Source organism: Capsicum annuum, chromosome 5 (assembly GCF_002878395.1).
Source record: "Capsicum annuum cultivar UCD-10X-F1 chromosome 5, UCD10Xv1.1, whole genome shotgun sequence".
Taxonomy (NCBI): domain Eukaryota; kingdom Viridiplantae; phylum Streptophyta; class Magnoliopsida; order Solanales; family Solanaceae; genus Capsicum; species Capsicum annuum.
The window spans coordinates 100,047,162-100,059,353 of record NC_061115.1 but is presented as its reverse complement, the minus strand read 5'-3'; positions in this window follow the sequence as shown (position 1 = coordinate 100,059,353).

The window sequence follows — 12,192 nt, the reverse complement described above, 5'->3', positions numbered from 1 at the left end:
AATCGATGTTATTATCGCTGCAGTGCATCGATGGCATCAACGCGATAGTTAACACGTTGGGCCATCATCGCTTTGAGTCTTAATACTTTGACCCTGGCAACCAGTAACAATATCAACCAATGCGATTGGTGATGCAGTGCGCCAAGATTACGTTGGTCAACTATTTTGGGCTTTCAAATATGGTCTAAATGTGGTCTGAAAACCTGAAACTTGTCTGGGACCACCTATGGACCTCTCTGCTCATGAATTAACAAAAATAGGAAACATTAAAGGACATTAAAGAGGCAAAATGAGATTGCCAACTTTAGAAGGCCAATAATAGGCGAAGTATGGGAACTTATTTAGAATTTTTTTTTTCTAATTCTGGGACCCCTTGACAAGCTTAAAGGACAGAATTAAGCTTAGAAATTTTGCAGGGTCTTACAATATATCCCCCTTGGGAACATTTGTCCTCGTAGAGACTGACTAAGAGGGGAGAAATGATAAACTAAAGTACATATTGAACATGAACGATCGAGACAAGACTTCATGATTAGCATGAAAGATAAGCCAAATTTATCATACTGAACATGCATATCTAATGCATGAGTAACTAGTTCAAGTATGCCTAACTGATATTTATGATAAGCTGAGTTTATCACGATGAGAATGCATATCTGATACATAATTATGCATGCCTGAATAGGCAATGGTATTTGATACCAAGTTTATGATGAAAATCTGAACATAGAACTGAATGCCAAATTTGAAACTGAAATCTAAACCTGAAATTGAATTAGTTTAAGGAAGACTGTTACCTTAAACTAAAAATGCTGATGAGTCTGAGATTAATTACTAATTATGCATGAGTGGAAACATGAGAACGTAACTGAGTCTAGAACGTGATATATGAGCTAGATTATCGTGATCTGAATTGAGCACCTTGAATACGTGGCTTACGTCTGAGGTCGGAGTTTGAGGGTCAACTTATAAGTGCCCCTTACTCCAAATTGGATTCATTACGAGAAGAGATAATAGCATGTTTTATGTCATAAGAGTTCAGGAAATTATCGTATATCTCCCCCTTTGGGACATTATATCCCTAGAAGAATACTAACTTGACTGAGATATTGAAGAAAATTGGGATGATGCATAGGGCACCTATGAAATAAATTGCGGCTGAATATCTGGGATCTGAAGCTAAGACATAATATATGAACTGAGCTAATCTTGCAACTACTGGGACTTTCTATCTTAGAACAGGTATATTTCTCAGATTTCTGATGGTAGGACTAAGTGGAAAGATGGGAAACTACACCATACGGATTTGTTGTCTGATTGCTAAACTGAATTACTGGCTTTGTGGACTAACTCATGCTAAAAACTTATACTCAACTAATGAATTTCTATGACATTCTTTCTATAGATTTCTAGTGACAGTAGGAAGAAAATAAATCTTGGTCTGGCCTGAGCAGGACATCTGAATAGGAGATCTCTACATGGCTAGGATTTTTTTATATTAGGAGGCAAGGCTTATGAAACATCATCTAAGATAAGGTGACTAACCCTTATGCACTGCAACTGAGACTACTGAAGAGATTCACATAGGCGCTGAGCATGAATGCATGGATATACTAATTTATCTGATTAACTGGATGACTGATAGCTGAATACTAGACATGTAAAACTGAAATGCACTTGATTTGGGATACTTGGACTAAAACTATAGAGTGTTATGCATATAAGGTAATGACTAAATTGGTAACATGAGGTAACTAAGCATGAGTGAGGGAGAACTCTATTACCTTAGGAATGCAAGACCAAGAGTCTAACATGCTTTGGGAACATTCTATAAACTATAACAACAACAACAACATACCCAGTGTATTCCTACCTAGTGGGGTCTGGGAAGGGTAGAGTGTACGCAGACCATACCACTACCTCAAGAGAAGTGGAGAGGTTATTTCTGATAGACCCCCGGCTTAGGACTAATAAAAATATAACAAATACAAAAAGTAAGCGGATACAAACTAGTATGGTACACAAAACAAACTAATAGTATAACAAACACAAAATATAAGTGCATAATAAACTAGTACGGGATGCATAAAATCCAACACCACTAACCTAAAAAAAAAAGCCCCAACACTATGAACCAGAAACTCCAGACCCAAAGGATCACTCCCCTATAACTACCGCCGCGCTCCCACCCCCTAACCCTCTACCCTAATCCGCGTTCTCTACACCTTCATATCAAGGAGCATGTCCACTGTAAGCTATAATTGCTCCATATCATGCCTAATCACCTCCCTCCAATATTTCTTCAGTCTACCTTTAGCACACCTAAAACTATCCATATCTAGAGTCTCACACCTCCGCAATGGAGCATAGGGTTCCTCCTTATCATATGTCCAAACTAACGTAGCCTCACTTCTCACAACTTATTCTCTACCGAGGTAACTCTCACTTTCTCCCAAATAATCTCATTCCTTACCCTATCTTTCTTGGTATATCCACATATCCATCGCAACATTCGCATCTCCGCCACCTTCACCTTTTAGATGTGAGAGTTCTTAGATAGCCAATACTTCACTCCATACAGCATAGCCATCTAGACTACCACTCTGTAAAACTTACCTTTAAGCTTCGAGGGAACCTTCTTATGACAAAGGACTCTCAAAGCGAACCTTTACTTCAACCACCCTGCCCTAATATAATGCATTAAATACTCATCAATCTCACCATTACCATGAATTATAAACCCCAGATACTTAAAACTCTCCTACTAATGGATGGCCTGAGAGTCTAGCTTCACAACCACTCCATCTTCTTGTGACAAATTACTGAACTTACACTCAAAGTACTCCATCTTTGTTCTACTTAACCGAAAACCATTAGAATCGAGTGTTTGTCTCCAAATCTCCAACTTATCATTAACTCCAGCCCAAGTACTGAGGTACTGAAATACTAATATTTAAGTAACTGATGGCCATATACTATGGTCAGGAAATCTTAAAACTGGACTGAGTTTCTGATCAGACAACACTAGGACTAGGACTAAGATTGTAGTTAAGATGGTAATTGAGACTGTAACCATAACTAAGACTGTAACTTAGACTAAATGTTGGTTTTATATAACTGAGGGTTAGACTGGTATGGGAGTACTGAATTCTGATGGCTAAGTAACTGATAGCTGAAAGCCATTGTTATGTAGGACTATCTGAGTCCTTTACTAAATATTGATTACTGAACTGACACTATAACAGAGGCCTGCGGGATGGAATATTAACACTATGAATTCACTGAAGGATCTAAACTTAGGGTATATATGGCATAATCTGAGTTTGACTGAACACTAGGAGTGAAGTCATGAATTGTGTGGGCTAAGCAAACTGTAAAGCATGACATGAGTGCATGAGTCATGAGCTGCACGAACTAGGTTTTGAATTTTTGAATTCATGGAACATGATCCACAACATTGGATGAACTTGGACTTCTCATATGAGGAACTTGAAACACACACTATTCTATGAAAAACGCATGGATATAAGTTGTATTTGTGGGACTAAAACATAACTCATGTGTAAGTATCGGGAGGGTTGAAGTACAAAACTTCAGACTAAGGTAGGAATGGGTCGGGAATCATCTTCCCTTATTGATTTTCTACACATACAGGCATTACTACTAGAATCTGAAGGCCTGACTTTCTGAGATATCATAACCAGATAGTTACTAAATACCTATCGGGTTATGTTAGACTGACTCACTTAGGTAGAGACTGGAAAAGGTCCTGTTAATATTTGGTCTAACCTTAAAGTTAACTGTTATAAAAGGAGTTACAAAAGAAAAAGGAAGCTCCTAAATCTAACGAAACGTGAACATAAATGAGGGACCTATACATACTAGTGGCTGCACCAGGAGGACTTTCCTGATCCTGCTGGGACTGAAGTGCACAGAGTCTATTTGGGCGTTGCCTACTAATAGCGCTAGAACTGGCACCTTACTTATTCGGGCGACCAGACAGAGTTGAAGGACAACTGTGCTTGCTTCTAGGGCCAAGCCTAGGACAATCTCGGACCTTGTGACCTGACTCACCATATCCAAAACACACATCACTATTAGTTCTACATATACCCTTATAATGCTTACCGAACTCTTCGCAAAGTGGATGAGTAAAAACCCTGCCCTCACTACTATAGGCCTTGGAGCCTGGTACCCCATCTCTATGGTTATTTCTGAACTTTGGTGTTGGTTCACTAGCTGAAGATGGAACTAAGGTTGGAAACTTCTGTCTATGCTGAGAATGGTTACCACCCTACAACCCTAGCCGAGAAAAACTATAACTACCAATTCTAGCTCTTTTATTTTCCCTCTTCTTATTCTTAAGTTTCGACTCCTCAATCTGTTGAGCATGGTCCATAATCCTAGATATGTCTATCTCCTTAATAAAAATCACAGTTCTGTACTCCTTAACCACTCTACCTAATATGCCAGTCATAAACTAATTCATTCTAGATCTACTGTCTGCTACTATATGGGGATTGTACCTGGCTAACTGAATGAACTTGGGGGAGTATTGTTTTATGCTCATGCTACCTTGTCTTAGGTTGATGAACTCTAACACTTTGTCTTTTTTCTACTCTAGGGGAAAGAATCTACCTAAGAAGGCCATAGCAAACTATTCCCATAGACCTCTATCTACCTTTCACTACTTAAACCACATATGGGCTACATCTTATAGCTGATAGGAAACTAACTCTGTAATCTCATTGGAAGTCACTCCCATGATATCTGTGACTTTTTGAACTTGATCGAGGATTTTTTATAGATTCTCTTCAGACTTAGAACCTGAGAATAGAGGAGGATTCATTTGAGTGAAGTCCTGAATCCTGGCTATAGCAAAATTAGCCACTGGGTTGGCTGGAACAGCAGCTAGCCAGTTATTTTGAGTTGTGACAAAATTGGCTAGAGTAGTGAATGCAGTCCTAATTTCTGCATAAGAGACATGTTCTCCAAAGGGTTAGGGTGATCGGACTGAGGGGCTGGCTGATCTCCCATTCCTCTTTCCTGAGTCCTCTTTGGAGACATGTTCTATACACAAAAAAGAAGAACGGAATAAACTGAGATTTTGGTCGGAGCTCATGCTCACCCGCACGACATGAATACAGAAAAAGGGAAACTATTCCTAAAACATATCATAGCCTCCTACATATAAGTGTAGTGCACCCATGTACAAGACTCTACTAGATGTGGCTTTTCAGATTTTCTAGGATGCTGTTGAACCTTAGGATCTGATACCAAGTTTGTAACACCCTAAATCTAGTACCCGAAATACCACACAGTGCTCATAATCTCGAAGGACCACAAGCTAACCCATGACTAATATTTGTAACTAAGCACTTAATAATAATAATAATATCATAAATGCAGAAACATGAACTGAAAAGCCATAAATTTTAATTCTGATACATAACTGAAAATATGATATAATAATACCAAAACAACTGAAATAACTATCTAAACGTGTTGTATTCTGAAAGCCTCTAAAACTGAACTGTCTGAATAAAGAGTTGATGGGGCAATCCCCCAACTAACTCCATCTGCTGAAATAAAATAAGTACTAAAAAATAAAATAATCAAATAATAACATCCTCGAATGATGAGGACTTACTTCTGACTCTGACTGTTGAAACTAGAAGCTACTGATACTCTGGAGCACGTGCTTCTAAACCTATGGTTTAAAACACCATAGCACAAATATGTCAGTACGATTAAATGTACTGGTATGCAAGTGAGATAGGCTGAATGCAATGGTTCATATGCATGAACAATACTAACTGACTAAATAAAATGAATGTGAGAATACATGCATGAATACGTAACTATAACTGAGATCATGAAAACACTGACTCATGAATTTTGATAACATGGATTTACTGATATTTGAGACTAATACTGGGATACTGAATGACTAAGTCTATTTAGTATTGAGGAATTGATGTCATATTACTGATAAAGAAATGATTTTTTCTAACAGTTTTGATTATGAAGAACTGGTGTAATTGATTGTATCTGACAGTCCTGAAATCTGAATACTAGTAATATGAATTTTGTATAATTAATATACTATTAACTGGGTGACTATTTTTGACAGCCCTAATTCTATAGAACTAGTTGAGTTTCTCACTGAGCTGAGCGACTGTATCTGACAGTCCTAAAACTGTAGAAATGAACTGAGTTCTATTACTGAGACTAGATCTAAAACTGAGACTGTGGGAGGTAATCATCTAACCGACATACCCCAAAATTGAACTGTGGGGTCCAACTTACAACCCCATCTAGAAGGTTATTAGTACCATGCCATGGGTGAAGACAAGCTGTGAGTAAACCCTCTCTGACGGGAGCTCTTCCATCAACCCCTCCTAGTAGGAAAACTCAAGTGAGGTGCATAATCCTTAAACTTGTAGGTTACATCTCAACTTACACTGTCTACGTAGTTCTAGAACACAAGGATTGCTTTTAAGTATCACACCCTCTATTGTCTAACAGGTGAGTCTCCATCCTTGGGTTTACTCAATGCTAAATCCTACTCCCAACTAAAGAGACATTGAACTGATTTAAACTGAACTAAACTGTTACTGATAGTATTTTTTAGTTGATTTGAACAGGGTTTACTAAATTTCTGTTTACTGATGGAATACTACTAAGAACTGATAACTGATTGACATTACTGAGATTACTAAGGTTACTGAGATTACCAAGGATACTAAGATTACTGAGTTTTTTTGAGTCATATAACTGATCAAATTCTAATGATCATGGCTTGACTGAGAGTATCATGAAAACTGACACTGGCTCTATGCACACAGCTAAATTATTGGGTATAAGTACCCCCAGGACTCGATAGCATAAAACTTACAAGACTTGACACTTCTTGAACACGTGACCAATATCAACTATTCATAATACAATAAGTTGGGGATTTCATGAAACACATAGTTATGATAATGTTGTACATGGATGGAATTTCATATAGACATGTCATACTTTCATCAACCTAATCTCATGAACATTCTATCAAATACTCATAATGCACACAATATCATGGAAGTCATTCTTGGTCATAAGGGTAAAGCATGCATTTATTATTTAGCTATAATACACAATTTCTATCCTCTTAGGCATTTTGTCAAACACCTTACATACACAACTTAGGGAATAGGTGCAATCATCAACTTACACATTATAAACAACTTAATTCATGGATTTCAACTTGCATGCTAATCTAGTTTCATAAAAAACACATAAAGATTCCAACTTGGGAATCATACAACAAGATAAACATGGTTACAAAAAACCCACAACATAAATATCATGTTTTATAATTTGAAAGAGAGTTCTTGGACTTCATGGATGAAAGGAATCCATAAATCAACACTTGACATAACTTAGTTCTTGATTTTATGAAAATTGATAGAGAGATTCTTAATTTGAGTATTGAATTTGAATTCTTAATTGAAAACCCTAACTTGTTCTTTAGAGAAACTTGAGAGAGACACTATATTTTGGTTGAATTGGGGTTAAATCCCATGTTTTAGACTTATATAGGGGTGGGAAATTGACCCTTTTGCCCTTAAAAATGTGGACATTTAATGACTAAAACTAGGAATCGATTTTATTATCACTGCAGCGCATCAATGGCATCAACGCAATAGTCAACACGTCGGCCTGTCATCGCGTTGAGTTTTAATACTTTGACCCTAGCAACTTATAATAATATCAACCAATGCGATTGGCGATGCGGCATGCCAAGATCGCATTGGTCCACTATTTTGGGCTTCCAAACATGGTCTAAATGTGGTCTGAAAAACCTAAAACTTATTTGGGACCACCTATGTACTTCTCTGATCAATAATTAACAAAAATCCGGAACATTAAAGGATGTTAAAGTGGCAAAATGAGATTACCAACTTTAGAAGGCCAATAATAGGCGAAGTATAGGAACTTAGTTAGAATTTTTTTTTTCTAATTCTGGGACCCCTTGACAAGCTTAAAGGACAAAATTAAGCTTAGAAATTTTGTGAGGTCTTACAATATATACCCCTTGAGAACATTTGTCCTAGTATGAGACTAACTAAGAGGGGAGAAATGATAAACTAAAGTACATATTGAACATGAACAACTGAGACAAGACTTTATGACTAGCATGACAGATAAGCCGAATGTATCATACTGAACATGCATATCTGATGCATGAGTAACTAGTTCAAGAATTCCTAACTGATATTTCTGATAAGCTGAGTTTCTCACGATGAGAATGCATATCTAATACATAATTATATAACTGAACTAATACATGCATGGATGACTGAATAGGCAATGGTATTTGATACCAAGTTTATGATGAGAATCCAAACATGGAACTGAATGCCAAGTTTGAAACTGAAATCTAAACATGGAACTGAATACCGAGTTTGAAACTGAAATCTAAACATGAAACTGAATGAGTTAAAGGTAGACTGTTACCTTAAACTAAAAATGCTGATGAGTCTGAGATTAATTACTAATTATGCATAAGTGGAAACATGAGAACATAACTAAGTCTGGAACATGATATATAAGCTGGATTATCGTGATCTGAATTGAGCACCTTGAATACGTGGCCTACGTCTGAGGTCAGAGTTTGAGGGTAAACTTATAAGTGCCTCTTACTCCAAACTGGATTCATTACAAGAAGAGATAATGACATGTTTTATATCATGAGAGTTCGGGAAATTATCATGTATCTCCCCCTTGGGACATTATGTCCCTAGAAGAATACTAACTTGACTGAGATATTAAGGAAAATTGGAATGATGCACAGGGCATAGGTGCAATCATCAACTTACACATCATAAACAACTCAATTCATGGATTCCAACTTGCATGCTAACGTAATTTCATAAAAAAAATACATAAATATTCCAACTTGGGAATCATACAACAAGATAAACATGGTTACAAACAACCCACAACATAAATATCATGTTTTATAATTTGAAAGAGGGTTCTTGGAGTTCATGGATGAAAGGAATCAATGAATTAACACTTGACATACCTTAGTTCTTGATTTTATGAAGATTGATGGAGAGATTCTTGAATTTGAGTATTGAATTTGAATCCTTAATTGAAAATCCTAACTTATTCTTGAGAGAAACTTGAGAGAGACTATATTTTGGTTGAATTGGGGATAAATCCCATGTTTTAGACTTATATAGGGGTGGGAAATTGACCCTTCTATCCTTAAAAATATGGACATTTAATAAATAAAATTGGGCATCGATGCTATTATCGATGCGATAGTCGATGCGTCATGCCATCATCGTATTGAGTCTCAATAATTTGACCCTGGAAACCTAAAAAAATATCAACCAATGCGATAGGCAATGCGGCATACTAATATCGCATTGGTCCACTATTTTGTGCTTCCAAATATGGTCTAAACGTGGTCTGAAAAATCCAAAACTTTTTGGGACCACCTATGGACCTCTCTAATCATGTATTAACAAAAATACGGACCATTAAAGGACTTTAAGGTAGTAAAATGAGATTTCCAACTTTCAAAGGCCAATAATAGGCTAAGTCTAGGAACTTAGTTAGAATTTTTTTTCTAAATCAGGGACCCCTTGACAAGTATAAAGGACTGAATTAAGTTTAGAAATTTTACGATGTCTTACAATTCTAAAATTAAGATGGATCATGCCAATCACCTCCGTGTGGTATTGCATACCTTGAAAGAACAATAATTGTACGCCAAGTTCTCCAAGTGTGATTTTTGGTTAAACATTGTAACTTTCTTATGTGTTATTATTCCTAGTGAAGGGATCATGGTGGATCCTCAAAAGGTGGCCTAGACACACGACTCCAACTGACATTCAGAGCTTTTTTGGTTTGGCTGGGTATTATAGGCAGACTTTTGGAAAAATTTTCTTTGTTAACGACTTCATTGACTAAGTTAACTCAGAAGAAGGTCAAATTTTCCTTGTCGGAAGCGTGTGAACTGAGTTTTGAGAAGCTTAAGGACAAGCTAACTTTAACTCTGGTTTTGACATTATCTAAAGGTAATGAGGAATTTGTTTTTTATTGTGATATATCTATGGTGGGGCTTGGTTGTGTCTTGGTGCAGCATGGGAAGGTGATTTCCTATGCTTTTAGGCAGTTGGAGGTACATAAGAAAAATTATCCTACTTATGATTTGGAGCTGTTAGTGGTGGTTTTTGCTTTAAAAATATTATGGAATTATTTGTGTAGAGTGCACGTTGACATTCTTTTTAATCATAAGAGTCTACAGTATGTGTTCACTTAGAAAGAGCTAAATTTTAGGTAGAGAAGATAGTGGGAGCTTTTTAAAGAGTATGATATGAGTCTTCAATATTATCAAGGTAAGGCTAATGTGGTTGCTGATGCTCTTAGCAGGTTATCCATTGGAAGTTTAGTTCATGTAGATAAGGAGAAGTGGGAATTGGTGAAGGATATTCACCGCTTGGCTAATCTTAGAGTTTGTCACTTAGAATTTGAATACGGTGGTGTAATGGTACACGAAGTGGTTCAGTCATATCTTGGTGTAGAAATTAAGGAAAAATAAGTTCTACATCCTGTCTTGATGAAAATAAAGAGTAATATTAGTTGACAAAAGGTAATAGTGTTTGAGATTAGTGTTGGGGTACTTTATGGTACTAAGAGAGGTTGTGCATTCCTGATGTTGATACATTGCAGTAGGGGACCTTGGCTTAGTCACATGAATCACGTTATGTTGTACATCCTGACTTGACAAAGATGTATTATAATCTCATGGAGATGTATTTATGGAATGGTATGAAAATAAATATGGCTAATTTCGTGGACAAATGTATGGTGTCTCAATAAGTTAAGGTTAAGCACATGAGGCCTGGTGGGTTATATGAAGCAATTAATTTGGGAGGTAATTAATATGGATTTGATTGCCGATATTTCTCAATTTCAAAACCAATTTGATTTGATTTGGGTTATTATGGATAGGATAATGAAGTTTGCTTACTTCTTTCCAATGAGGACTATCTTTTAGGTAGAGGTTGTGCAAAGTTATATCTTCAAGAGGTTGTGAAGCTGCATGGGTTACCTATTTTAATTATCTCTGATCGTGGTATGCAATTTTTGTATTATTTTTAGTGATCTTTTCATAATGGGATGGGTACTAAGGTTAGCAATCTTTGGGCATGCGTGATTGATTATGGTGGAAATTAAGTTGAGTATCTTTCTTTGGTAGTTTTTTCTTACAACAATAGCTATCATTCTAGTATTGGTATGTCCCCTTTCGAGGAATTGTATGGTAGGAGGTGTAGATCTCTTATTGGGTGGTTTGAGTTCGATCAGGCAGATATGTTTTGTCTGAAATTGGTTTATCACGCCATAGAAAAAGTAAAGATGATTTGGGATAGGCTTAAGGTTGCCCAAAGTTTCTAAAAGTCCTATGCAGATGTAAGGCATAAAGACTTAGAGTTTGAGGTTGGGGATAGGGTGTTCTTAAAAGTATCTTCTATGAAGGGAGTAATGTCGTTTAGTAAAAAGAGGAAGCTCAGTCCCTGATATATTGGTCCTTATATGGTTCTGCAAAGGTTTGTTAATATGGCTCATAAATTGGAGTAGACTTATAGTTTGAGATTCATTCATTCGGTATTTTATGTTTCCATATTAAGAAAGTACATTGGTTATCCTTCTTCGATTGTTTCTTTAGAGGGATTGGGTATCTCAGATTCTCTGTCTTAAGAAGAGGTCCTGATTGAGATCTTGGATAGGTAGCTTTGGCGTTTTCAAACCAAGGATTTGGCCTTGGTTAAGGTTCTATGGCAGGTCCATAAGGTGGATGAAGCTACATGGGAAGTTGAGAAGGACATAAAGTCCAATTATTTGCATCAATTTTTTTCTCATGGGATTTGTGCAGAAGGTACGTGTTCTTGAGAACAAATTTATTTTTTAAGTTTTTTAAAGGAAAGATTAAGATCTTTGCATCTTTGTTTTCAAACTTTGTTAAGGGATTAAAGGATGCTTAATAGTGCAATGACTTGTGTATGTGTTTACCCCTGCCTTGTCAGTCATTCTAGGATGAGTTTTCCTAGCTGGGGAGACTGTAGCACCCTGGTTTCTGGCCCTTAGAAAATTTCCTAGATTTTTGGACATGATACGATTGGCGAACGA